The 14,003-nt window shown below is 40.4% G+C and overlaps 1 protein-coding gene across 4 annotated transcripts in view; it reads left to right on the plus strand.

Annotated features, from left to right (window-relative positions):
• COL19A1 (collagen type XIX alpha 1 chain) overlaps positions 1-14,003 on the plus strand; it is a 339,106-nt gene that overhangs the window by 183,857 nt on the left and 141,246 nt on the right. The gene's annotated exons all lie outside the window — the stretch shown is intronic.

The following is a 14,003-nucleotide window of genomic DNA, read 5'->3' on the forward strand; positions in this document are numbered from 1 at the left end:
TTTGTGAAATTTAAAAATGTTGGGTTAACTGTGTTTTTTACTCATTTTCTTGTGCCTCTCCATTTCGTGGCTTCCTCTTGTACCAGCAGAAGTAGTAAAATACAAAGACAGATGCTGATCTCATAGTATTATGAGTGATCCTGAACTAGAAAATATTGGGAAAACTCAAGAGAGAGTTTGTTTTCATGAGATTGTTAGACCAATTCTAGACCAAAGTTTGGATAAATATCAGATTTCTTAGCAAACAGAACTAGTGTGACTTTCTGAAGTTTGTTCATTCACAATTAATTTTGGCCCAGTCCTACAGGAGGGCATTGAGGCACTCATTTTTCAGAAAAGTTAACGGGAATCAAGATGTTGAGTACTTTACTTTATTGGGTCCTTTGTGAACAACCTTTCATTAAAGGCATAATGCTGATTGGTAAAGATGTGATGCTGTAGCCTCTATACAAAGGGGTATTTCTTTTCAGGAGAGCAGTCCCACTTACTTCAGTGGAACTATCCACAGGCCTGATCCTGGTACACAGTGATGTGTGTGGGAATGTTCTAACTCTTACTGTTATGCAGTTAAATATGTGAGATATGGCAAAGGTCTGCTTGTCCATTTTTTTACATGCTCTAAATAGAAAGTTTTTCTGTGGAGTCTCAGGTCTGCAAAAATGCCAGAATACTAACACTTATTTGTCCCTTATATTCAATAATGTGAAAGGCAGACAGTGGTGATTATCTGAACTTTTAAAATGCAGTTATTTTGTGGTGCTACTTTTAGGCTAGGACTATAACATTATGTCCACTGCTAGAAAAATGAATTGTAGCTGTATTCTTTTTGTTATTCAGGGAAATTTAGTGAGAAGATAGATTTCCCTTAGACACTTATATTTCATACATAACATTAGCTGGTGTCTTTTCCAGTGAGTAGTAAATAGACAATACAGTGTAAACAGAAGTGCTTCTTCCCCTTCTGTCACAGCCATGCAGACAACTGTCTTCAGCCAAACAACAGCAACAACATAGATGTGGACTATGCCCTCTCTCATGCGCTTCATATTAATGTAGAGCGAATGGCAATACTTTCTTGCCCTGCACCACCCAGTATAATAATAATTAATAATCATGCATCATCGTGGTAGCTTAATTTAAAAAAATGTAAAAATCTGGAAATGCAGAAGTTAAGGTTTTTACAGCCACAATAACTCAGGCCTTATCAACACTGAGATTTTTAGCCACTGTTATAGTAACACTACTGTGGGTGCATGTAATATTAGATATGGTATATTGGTGTAAATCAGCAGTTGCAAGTCTAGGGTCTGCACCAAGGCAGCTACATCAGCATAGCTAACTGGATGCTAAAAAACCTCGTGCATATGAGGTCTCAATCAGGTTGCACATCCTCTATATATGGTATTACGTATTGACAAACACAAAACTATGTTAAAAGAATGTTAAGATTGCAAAATCAAGTGCTCAAGATTTAGGAAGTAGCAGAATTAAGGTTGTATGTGCAACCTTAATCCATTCTCTTCCTGCATATGGATTTTTGATGCACTTTTTAATTATTGTGTCACATACTATTTTTAATGAGACGTCTGCTTCTTTCAGTGCACAGGAAGGACAAATCAGTGGTTATTCAATATTTCTTTTTATTTCATCACTCATGTGACCCTGTGCTTCGTTTATTGCACACCATCGAAACCTTGCACTTAATACAGAATTATTTATTTCCTGATGAGCTTTCCTCTAGAGCTCAGAACCATACTATAAGATCTTGTCTACACTACAGAATTTTGTTGACAAAAATCAGCTGTGGTCGACAAAACAGTGGAAGTGTACACACTACAATGTTCCTTCTACCAACAAAACTCTCCTGCTTTTCCAACAAAATAAAACCACCTCAACAAGAGGCATAGAGCTTTTTTGCAGCAAAGTTATATCGACAGAGTGTCAGTGTAGACATTGTGCTTGGTTATGTGACTGTAAAATGGCCTCCAGGAGATGACCCACAATGCTCATTCTGGCTGCTGTGGTCAGCAGTTTGAACTCCACTGCCGTGCACCCAGGTACACAGACATCCACCCCTCCCCTTTAAAGACCCAGGAATTTTTGAAATTCCATTTCCTGATTGCTTGGCATGGAGACCTCACATCACATTTTCCCAGCTGACCATGGCGGCTCCACACAGCAAACGCTGTCCTGCTTGGAGTACATGTGAGTTGTTGCATCTGTAGGGAGAAGAGGCTGTGCAGTCCCAGCTCTGCTCCAGCCATAGGAACTTTGATACCTATGGACAGATTTCTTGTGGCATGTTGGATAAGGGCTGCAAACAGGACATGCATCAGTGCTGTGCGAATCTAAAGGAGCTGAGGCAGGTATACCAGAAATCAGGGGAGCAAACCATGGGTCTGGTGCTGCACCAAAGTCTGCCGCTTCTACAAGGAGCTGGACACTATCTTTGGTGCTGACCCTACCTCCACCACCAAGAGCCCCACTGATGCTTCAGTGGGACTGGAGACAGCGGACTCAACCCCGAGGACAAAGTGGTGGATGAGGAAGTCGAGTTGGAGGATGAGATGGGCCAGGTGACAGGGTCGTCCGGTGCCATGATGAGCCAGGACCTCTTCTTGACTCAGGAGGGTTCAAGCCAGTCCCAGAAGTCTGTCCCAGAAGTCATGATGCAGGAGAGGGGAGCTCTGGTAAGTTATCTTTTTGAGTTGAATGCTGCTCGGTTACACGAGGTAGAGCTGTCCTTTGCTTTGTTATACACTAGAAGTGGGCTAAGGAATAGAAATGTACACGACTAGCTGTGTTTGCATCTGCTTCACATTCCCCTATGCAGCTACACAGTAGGAGTCCTGTGGAAAAGTGTGTTAATGGACACCAAGATTACACAGAAATAGTCCAGAGATATCTCTAGGAAACTTTCCTGGAGGTACTCGCCAATAATCTGCCAAAGTTTTCTTGGCAGAGGTGCTTTGTTCCTTCTCCCATTGCCTATTGCCATAGAAAAAGTTTCCTAAAATCACTTGGGCAGGGACCAAAGCGGCGCACAGACATGCAGCGTAGGGACCTGGTCTGATGCTACACGCATGCAGGAGTCCACCCTTGTATCCTTGCTTACCCTCAGGAGTAAGATATCTGCTTCAATGACCCCTGCCTATGGAAAATGGTGGCGGAATTTACAATTTTGTCCCTAGTTTCTTGCAGTGATCCCCTTAGAAAGCCTCCTAGACCTTATGACCCATCTTGAGTGACCCCCTGGCCCTGTCCTGAACTCACCACGTTTGGGTTGTTTGCTGAGCTATGTGCTTGCCAAGGGACAAAGATAAACTGATTCCTATTTTAAAAGAGGTGTATTTTACTATAATGATTCTATGTCGTGAGTTCACTCACAATTATGCTTCTGTTTATTGTTGCTTACATTTATGCAGATGTGGCGTTCAGGGGAACCCCCTACACACCGGTGGAGCACCTCCACCAGATAAGGAAGTGACGAGGAGCAGCAAGAAGGACATGTTTCGAGAAGTGCTCCAGTCCTCAGATGCCGAAAAACAAGAACACAGGACATAGAGAGAGACTGTAAATGAAAATTATAAAATAAACAGGAGAAGAAGGAGAGCTAGAAGCAATTTTTAATGGGCCAGGAGTGGATGATAAAAGTGATGGAGGAACAAACAGATGTTGAAATCCCTAATCGTGCGTCAGGCAGAAAACATGCATGCTTGCCCCCCGCCTCTGCAGCTGACACAGAACTGCTTATCATGCCCTCCCCAAACTCCTTGCATCTTATAATGCCCTCCCACACGTTCCTTGCATCTTCCCATCTCAGTACCTCATTCACTCCACCCCTTCAGACAGCTTCCAAAATGATAGCTGAAGTTGCACACAGCTATGAGAGCCTACATCAGGACGCTGTCCTTTACTGTTACTTCCCTTTACACCGTTTTCTGTGTGTTGTTAATTAGTATTTAATAAAAACATGCTCTCTTAAAGGTAATCTTTATTTGTCTCCTACACATAGTGGTTGCTGCTAAAATTAATACAGTGGCAGCTGGAAGATTTGCAGACTACAGGAAGCAATCGTCAAAATTTTCATGCAAGGCGGCAAGTTAACAAAGCATGACAGAATGCTTTACAGAAAGACATATTACTGGTACCCATTATCAAAATGGCTCCTCAAAACCTCCCTGATTTGAATATTCCCCAGTTTTGCCCCTCTAGTACCCTGGTATCTGGCTGCTCGGAATTAGCTGCCAGGCGATCTGCCTCCATGCTTCACCTCAGGGGAAACTTTTCATTCTTAACCTCACAAACATTATGCAGCACACAGCAGGATGCTGTGACCATGGGAATAATATCGTTAGTTAGTTATCCATAAAGGCAGTGCCAGTGAGCTTTTAATCTGCCAAACGCACATTATATGGTCATTCTGCGCCTCCTCAGCCTATTGTTGAAGCTCTCCTTGCTGCTCTCCAGGTTCCAGTGTAAGGCTTCATGATCCCTGGGAGTAAGGGTATGCTGCGTCTCCCAGGATCGCTATGGGCATTTCAACACCCCACATTGGAATCTTCTGGTTTGGAAAGTAAGTCCCTGCTTGCAGCTTTCTGTACAGGCCAGTGTTGCTGAAGATGCCGTGTCATGCACCTTCCCTGACCACCCAGTGTGGATGTGAGTTAAATGACCCCGGTGATCCATAAGCACCTGCAATATCATAGAGAAGTACCCCTTTCTATTGAGGTACTCTGTCGCAAGATGGTCGTGGCCAAAATTGGGATATGCATGCCATCTATCACCCCACCACAGTTAGGGAATCCCATTGTTGCAAAGCCATCCACTATTTCACACATGTTTCCAAGAGTCACAGTCCTTTGTAGCAGAATGTGATTTATGCCCTGCACGCTTGTGTTAACGCAGCCCCAACAGTGGATTTCCCAACTCCAGATTGATTTGCGACTGACTGGTAGCAGTCTGCAATTGCCAGCTTCCACATAGCAATCACCATGCACTTCTCCACTGAGAGGTCAGCTCTCATTTGGGAGTTCTTGAACTGCAGGGTTGGGGCGAGCTCTGCACACAGTTCCAGGAAGTTGGCTTTCCGCATCTGAAAGTTCTGCAGCCATTGTTCATCATCCCAGACTTGAATAACGATGTGATCCCACCACTCTGTTTTTGTTTCCCACGCCCAAAAGCAATGGTCCACCATGTACAGCTGCTCCCTGAATGCCAAACGTAATCTGGTGTTCTTTCTTTCGCTGGCACACAGCAAGTCAGGCACCTCGGATTCCTGTTCAGATTGGGAGCTCATGATATATTACATGACTAGCCATAGAGAGTAGTGCAGGATCAATCCTTTCAGACAGAGATGGCAGGTGCACAGTGAACAGGGACTGTTGAAAAATGCCACAAAACATAGTCGGAAGTCCATGGAATGATGGGATGGAAAAAATCTGGATCATGGGATGTTGAGCCTGCACCCATGATGCACTGTGACTCACTCTGCCTTCCCACAAGCGATCATAATTTTACCAGTTTTTGATGGTCGGTGTAACTTGCATCAACAAAACTCTGTAGTGTAGACAAGACCTAAGAGTGCTTCATGAACATTAATGTTTGATCTTCATAACGACTTGCTAGGTTAAATAGTATTTTTGCATTTTACGCATAGGTACTGCAGCACAGATAGCTTAAAGCCAAAATTGTCAAACGTATTCACTGACTTTGGCTGCCCAACTTGAGACACCAGAGGCCTGAGTTCTTTGTTCGTTTTTTGTTTTGTTATTTTAGTATTTGTATGCCACTTTATATGTTCAAAGCACAACTCCCAGTGACATCAGTTGCAGTTGTGAGTGCTCAGTCCTTCTACAAATCAGGAACCATATTAGATATAGTGGTTTGCAATAAAAGTGGAAGGAGATGTTATGTTAATTGGACCCCACATAGGCCATAGAACTTCCCTAAAATAATTCTTTGAACTAGAACATATCTTTTAGAAAAACATCCAATCTTGATTTAAGAATTGCCAGTGATGGAGAATCCATCACAATCCTTGGTAAACTGTTTCAAAAGTTAATTACGCTCACTTTTAAAAATGTATGCCTTATTTCAAGTCTGAATTTGTCTAATTTCAGTTTTCAACCATTGGATCTTGTTCTACCTTTGTCTGTTAGAATGAAGAGCCAAAGGATCAAATTTTTGTTCACTTATAGACTGGGATCAAGTCACCCCTTCACCTTCTTTCTCTTAAGCTAAATAGATTGAGCTCCTTGAGTCTATGACTATAAAACATGTTGTCTAGTCCTTTAATCATTTTCATGGCTCTTCTCTGAAACCTCTCTGATTTTTGAACATCCTTCTTGAATTGTGGACATAACAATTGTGGACATAGTATTCCTATAACAATCTCATCAGTGTAACAATTTCATGGGATGAAGAGAGAGGAAAGGGGGAAAAAGAGGGATAACTCATATTTTGCATAAAAATTGAACCATGTATTTGATATTGCTTTCATGGTGAAAATTTTGATATCATCTAAGATTGCAAAGCTCAATTTACCTGAACTATGAACAAATACTGATTCTCTGAGTATGCATATAGTTTATTTATGTGCTGAATTCTTCTATAACTGACTCTACCACTCTGTGCTGAAAATTATTTAGCAAGAAGGCACTGAGTCAGTGTCCCAGAAAATGTATGAGACAGTTCTTGTAAATTACTTACAGTGGGGTGAGAAACAAAATTGAGTTCTGCACACTTGGATTAATAAACTCTTTCTTGATTGGTGCTGACTCCTTTCTCCATGCTTCAGTTAGGAGCTCAAATCTTCTGGAAAGATAAAAATAATTTTCCTTTGAAGTTGCTCCTCCTTGCTCTACGTTGTAGGCAACACTTTTCTTGTTTCTGTAGGTCTGTTCTGAGTAGAATCCTGGGTGCCTTCACTTCTCTTTTCTGTGGATTTTTTCTTAGTAAACTTTTTTTATAGCCTGTCTGTAGAAAGGTACTTCCTTGATATTTATATTTACACATAGATACTCTCAGCTTCTCCTCCACACAAGTGTATAGGTCAAATTATGTTCTCCGTTACACAGGTGTAAATTTGGAGTAACTATATTAATTTAAATGGAGTTACTCTGGATTTACAAATCTGTAGATAAGAGCAGAATTTAGCTCATTGGGTTTCAGTCTTTGATTTTATTCAGTAAAACAGTGATGCTGGAGCGTTTGAAGCAAAACTGATTTTCTAAAGCCTCCATTTTTAGTTCATAAAACAAATATTACTTTTTCTACTGAATTCTTTATGTACACTTTGCTTCCTCACTTCCCCCCCTGTATCCTTTAGGTACGCATCTACTATGTCAATTAAACAATCTTTTTCTATTATTCTATATGGTAGAAGAACAAGTGACTTTTTTCTTTCCACTGAAGTGAGGATGCATTGTTTTTGCCCTTCCCCCCAAGGTTATAAATGTAAAAAGTATGGGAGATATGTCTCCATGGCTATATATGTTGTTGGTAAAATAGGAGATCTTTCTTGCTGTAGATACACACAAATGCATTATTGTTAAAATTGAAATATGATTAGTAGACATCTTTTCACCCACGTAAAATGTCTGCATTAAAAATTTTACATGCATGTGCAGTAAGAATGATACACAAGTAAAAATAAAGCCCTTAGACTTTACCAGCTATGTGCAATTTTAGTTTTATCCCACTTATGTGAGTCTTAAAATGCTTCTTGACATATCCAGCTTTTAGAAAAGCTGGACGTGCACAAGTCCATGGGGCCGGACGAGTTGCATCCGAGAGTGCTGAAGGAATTGGCGGCTGTGATTGCAGAGCCATTGGCCATTATCTTTGAAAACTCATGGCGAACCGTGGAAGTCCCGGACGACTGGAAAAAGGCTAATGTAGTGCCAATCTTTAAAAAAGGGAAGAAGGAGGATCCTGGGAACTACAGGCCAGTCAGCCTCACTTCAGTCCCTGGAAAAATCATGGAGCAGGTCCTCAAAGAATCAATCCTGAAGCACTTGCATGAGAGGAAAGTGATCAGGAACAGCCAGCATGGATTCACCAAGGGAAGGTCATGCCTGACTAATCTAATCGCCTTTTATGATGAGATTACTGGTTCTGTGGATGAAGGGAAAGCAGTGGATGTATTGTTTCTTGACTTTAGCAAAGCTTTTGACACGGTCTCCCACAGTATTCTTGTCAGCAAGTTAAGGAAGTATGGGCTGGATGAATGCACTACAAGGTGGGTAGAAAGCTGGCTAGATTGTCGGGCTCAACGGGTAGTGATCAATGGCTCCATATCTAGTTGGCAGCCGGTATCAAGTGGAGTACCCCAAGGGTCGGTCCTGGGGCCGGTTTTGTTCAATATCTTCATAAATGATCTGGAGGATGGTGTGGATTGCACTCTCAGCAAATTTGCGGATGATACTAAACTGGGAGGAGTGGTAGATACGCTGGAGGGGAGGGATAGGATACAGAAAGACCTAGACAAATTGGAGGATTGGGCCAAAAGAAATCTGATGAGGTTCAATAAGGATAAGTGCAGGGTCCTGCACTTAGGACGGAAGAACCCAATGCACAGCTACAGACTAGGGACCGAATGGCTAGGCAGCAGTTCTGCGGAAAAGGACCTAGGGGTGACAGTGGACGAGAAGCTGGATATGAGTCAGCAGTGTGCCCTTGTTGCCAAGAAGGCCAATGGCATTTTGGGATGTATAGGTAGGGGCATAGCGAGCAGATCGAGGGACGTGATCGTTCCCCTCTATTCGACATTGGTGAGGCCTCATCTGGAGTACTGTGTCCAGTTTTGGGCCCCACACTTCAAGAAGGATGTGGATAAATTGGAGAGAGTCCAGCGAAGGGCAACAAAAATGATTAGGGGACTGGAACACATGACTTATGAGGAGAGGCTGAGGGAGCTGGGATTGTTTAGCCTGCAGAAGAGAAGAATGAGGGGGGATTTGATAACTGCTTTCAACTACCTGAAAGGGGGTTCCAAAGAGGATGGCTCTAGACTGTTCTCAATGGTAGCAGATGACAGAACGAGGAGTAATGGTCTCAAGTTGCAGTGGGGGAGGTTTAGATTGGATATTAGGAAAAACTTTTTCACTAAGAGGGTGGTGAAACACTGGAATGCGTTACCTAGGGAGGTGGTAGAATCTCCTTCCTTAGAGGTTTTTAAGGTCAGGCTTGACAAAGCCCTGGCTGGGATGATTTAACTGGGAATTGGTCCTGCTTTGAGCAGGGCGTTGGACTAGATGACCTTCTGGGGTCCCTTCCAACCCTGATATTCTATGATTCTATGATTCTATGATCTGTAATCATTGTTTATTAACACAAGATCACAATATCGCTGAAACAAATAATGACTACAAGTTATTTATATGAAGAGCAAGGGGAAATCAATAAATTATTTAAAATCATTTGTTAACTGCCATGTCAAAAAGATAAATTATAGATGCAGTTTTGTAGTATCACTTGAGCCCAAACATGTGAATATACAAGTTATAAATATAGATCCTGCCCTGGGTTGTGGCTTGACAGTAGTGCATTACTTTGCTGTATGATCAAATTAAGACTGGAAGTATCTCTCAACTCTTGCTCCTGAAGTCTCTGAGCAATTTCAGGTCTCTTGTTTCCTAAATATCTGGAGAACAAGCAAGCCAGTAAAGATGCTTGTTGGGGAATGTATGAAATGCCTTGACTTCAAGGACCCTTTTCTGGATACTTCCTAAAACAGCACTGGCCATAATGTTAGGAGGAGCTATATTTCCAGATCTTCCGAAGAGTGAAAAAATACTTCAGAAACCAAGAAGAAAAGTGGGATCTATTTAATGAGATTGTACAGAATGAGGAAGGTGAAACCCTGAAATTCCTTGACTAGACCTTTGAAGCATTAGAGAATCCAATCTGACCCGCATGCTGTATCATCTTTTCTTAAAACAAAAAAACTCTCCTTATTTAAACCCTCCTTAAGCCTGTAACAACTCCCAGAGGACGAGAAAATTAGGAACCAAATTGTGATTTGGAGTGTAACAATTTTGTGCTTGGTCTGCTTCTGGGTCCTCAAAACTACATTCAGATGCTTGGGTTCAAGCTCATGGTGGCTCCATAATTTAGCCCAAAGAAAAAGTGACACGACCAGTGTGCACTCTGCTCTTAATGATCACGGATTGTATCACATCAGAATCTTATTAAGTAATCAATGTGGCAGTAGAAACAGTATCTACGTAGGGGAGATGCCACTTGTAGATTAATATTAGTTTAATTTCTGAGCTTTGATTAAATGGAGCCATTTTCTTGTTCTTTTTCCTGTTGAATTACAGGGCTTATGTTTATAGAGATGCTGAACGCTGGCAGTTAATGTGAATGTATTATAGGAGTAATAAATTATACTTTTCAAGTGGGCAGCAAGATTTTTTCCCTGGCTGTAAAGTAGATTACCAACAACATTCATTCATTATTAGCGCCGTAGTCGCGATTTCAATAATTACAAAAAATTCTGGCCTTGGAAATAAGTGTTTGTTTTAAGTCAGTGGGAGGTGGATGTTCATATAGTAAATCATGCTACAATTTAGTCCTTTATTTGTGCCCCAACCATATTTTTGAGCCTTATATATGTTCTCAAAATATGCAAACAGCACATGTTTGTTAAGAAAAGGATAGCTGAAGGCTCAGTACAGCAAAATTAGAATTAATAATTGTTGTTATTGTCATATATATCATATATACTACCATATTATCAAAGTATGCTAGGCATTGCACAGAAAGAGTCTCTTCTGCACAGTAGAAAGAGTCTCTTCAATTGACAGTTCATAAACACACAAAAAGGGGTGGGAGAGGAAGGATCAGAGTGAGAGTAATATCATGTAGTTCTGCAGGAAAGCATTTACATCTATTTATGGTTTAATTAAATTAGGTGGATGTTTTTGTGGATTTTTAAAATTCCCTTTTGGTGATACAGGAGAATTGAGGGGTTTTTTGGAGGGATTTAGAATGAAGTGTGGGGAATAGTTTGAAATAAGATTTGGGAAACATGTTTTTTGCATAGGGCAAAATATAGAAAAAGAAAATAGGATGGCATCACTAAAGGATCAGAAGGGTTTTAGAGGTCCAATCCTAAAAGATACTGAGCATTGCGTTCCATTGAAATCAGTGAGAATTTCAGGTGGTGAGCATCTCCCAGGAATTGGACTGAGAAGAGCACATGCTGTGGGGCCAAGTTTCAAGTTGTGTTACAAACTTGAAGCACAGACCATGCTTGTTGAATAGATCCTTTTGTTGTGCAAATCTTCTGAGTCAGTTACACTCAATTTTACAAACCTCGGCTAATATCTTTTTTCATTTAGTTTTGACATGCTGTAGTTCAACTTGCTGATCTTAACCAGTATTTCCTCTAATTCTTTTTTCCTATGAGAAGAATGAATTACTGCCAGAATTCAAGTTAAAAACCTATGAGCCTAGTCTCTCATTCCATTTGCTCCTTCAGTCACATATTTTCTTTCTTCCGTTTATTGACTAATTTCTCTCCTCATTTATATCATATCCATCATTTATCACTTTCTTTCCAAGACATACATTCTCTCCCTTTGATTTTCCCTCCCTCTCTCTCACTCTTCTTCTCCCCGGTACCCCACATTGTCCTATCCCTCACTTTCATTGTACGATGGGTGATGGAGGTATCTCTCATTATATATACATATAATATATTTAATACCCTTCCAGCCCATAACATCAACTAAAAATAGGGTGACCAAATAGCAAGGGTGAAAAATCGGGACGGGGATGGGGGGTAATTGTCACCTATATAAGACAAAGCCTCAAATATCGGGACTATCCCTATAAAATCAGGACATCTGGTCACCCTAACTAAAAAGGCAAGTGATACCATGATGATAGGCACAGTAGAAACAGATTATAAAGGCGTTAAAGCAAGGGTAAGAAAAGCCTCTGGGGAAATAAGCAGTATTCAGCACTAATTGCTACTTTGTCATCTTCATGACTGAAAAACAGGATTTCTTTTTGCAAAGCTCTTTACTTACTAGTGACTTACCTGATTTAATTTATTTTTGTTCTGAAAACTGTTCAACCAAAATTGCATACTAAACTCCAGGGAAGCATGTTATCATAGGTATAAAGCAACTGATGACAGTATACCATCTTCCCCCAAACAAACTGTTTTTATGTTTATTGCTATTGGCACTCTTCACATCTTTATATGTTGGTTCACATTCTTTAACTTCTGTCATTTATTTTCTAGAATTGTATGAAATGTCTGAAAGATGCTAATTGAATATGCTTATAAAAAAATCCAACTCGGCATGCTAAGAGAGATGCTTCTAGTCATCCACCGAACTTTATCACTTAAAAAAAAGTTACCCAGTTACCCCGCCTTAGTGTGTAAATTGTCAAATAGTATCAGCTCCCTACTTTTATTACATTTTTTGATTTGAACATGATGAATTTCTTTGAGTATGCAGAGGTTGCCATAGAAACTAAACCTCGAACTAAAAAAGTGAAGATACGAAGCATTACTAATTCTGAAGAAATTATGCTACTAATTGTGAAATGAAAAGAGGTGCACAGTTCCATTTATTTTTGAGAAGCATGTAATTTAAGCATGTCTAATGTAGTTTTGTAAGAAAGCCTACCATACAGTAGACAATAAATCAAACCAAAGAACAAAAAGGTGAAATCATCACAGTGTTTTTGCAGGAACAAGTTTTTCATTTTTCTAAAAACTCATAACATACTTAATTGTATTCTCCAAATTTAGCCTCCTTTCCCTCTTTAATACTTGTATTCAATTTCAAATATAATGACCTTGTAATGGATTTCCTTGCTCAAAACAAGCAGTATATTTTCTTTCTTTCTTTGTCAGATCATTTTCAATAATCAGGGACATTTTCTAGAACAAATTACAAAAATAAATAATAAAAAAATTCCATGAACTTTTTTCAAATCCTGCAGACAGTTATTGCTTTCTGGTTTATATTTTTTAAGTAACCTACAACTTCTTAAAACAGTAGGGAGAGGTTTCTCTTAGAAAAGCAATACTGGGTGACTTTCTCTACACTGAAATTTTATTATGGGATATCAGCACAGATAATAATGAGGAGATACTGTCATTCAGGAGTCCCAGGTTGGGCTATGTATTATATTCTGAGCTGTGCTTTTATAATAATTCTTGCTTTCCTAACAAAGTCAAGTTCCCCTACAGCTTTAATGTACAAATTTTTATTGTATACCTTTCCATCACCTTCTATGTGTTTGTTTATACAGTGCCTAGCATAAGGGGGCACCATTCTGTTTGGGTTCAGTATAGGGTAGCTCTCAACTCCAGACTGAGACAAAGTGGCAACAGGTCTCACTGGTGCTTTTTGAGTCTCGCTGCTGCAGAGCTGGGAGGAGCAAGCAGACTGTTTGAAGGTAAATGGAGTGGCTTTTTGGGGTGTGGAATTATTCTGTTGTGATATCAAGTAAGAGAGAGGTAATTCTTGTGTACCAAGCAAAATTCTTCCTTCACATTTTTCTTTAAGATGTAGTTCTCTTTTGAAGCCTTTCTTCACTGACCTCTCTAGAATTTGAAGGTGTTTTACAGTGGACAACAGCCCCAGTATTTTAACTTTAAGCAGGAAATAAAATGTGTCTCATTTTTGACAACCTGTCCCTTCCACCCTACGTTGGTAAGAACTCCATGCAGCTTTTCTCCTTCTGTGGCCTACTATGCTGCCTGCTGCTAGAGCAGGAGGATCAACAGCTTAACCACTCCATTTACCTTCAATCTTTGCTCCACTCCTCCTTTGCCCTCCTGCTGCTTTGCATGTCAGCACAATTGCTCTGAGAAGTGAGTTAGTGTTGAGAGGAGAAACTGGAGCAGAGGTAAAGATTAGTAAAGTTGTAACAATACACATGCATGAGATATGGAATAGAGACAGATTCTCCATGATGAGGGAAAGAGGATGAGGGAAAAAAATCTCAAATGGAGGCAGAAAGAGAGAGAG

The sequence above is a fragment of the Caretta caretta genome, chromosome 3 (genome assembly GCF_965140235.1).
Source record: "Caretta caretta isolate rCarCar2 chromosome 3, rCarCar1.hap1, whole genome shotgun sequence".
NCBI classification, from domain to species: Eukaryota; Metazoa; Chordata; order Testudines; family Cheloniidae; genus Caretta; species Caretta caretta.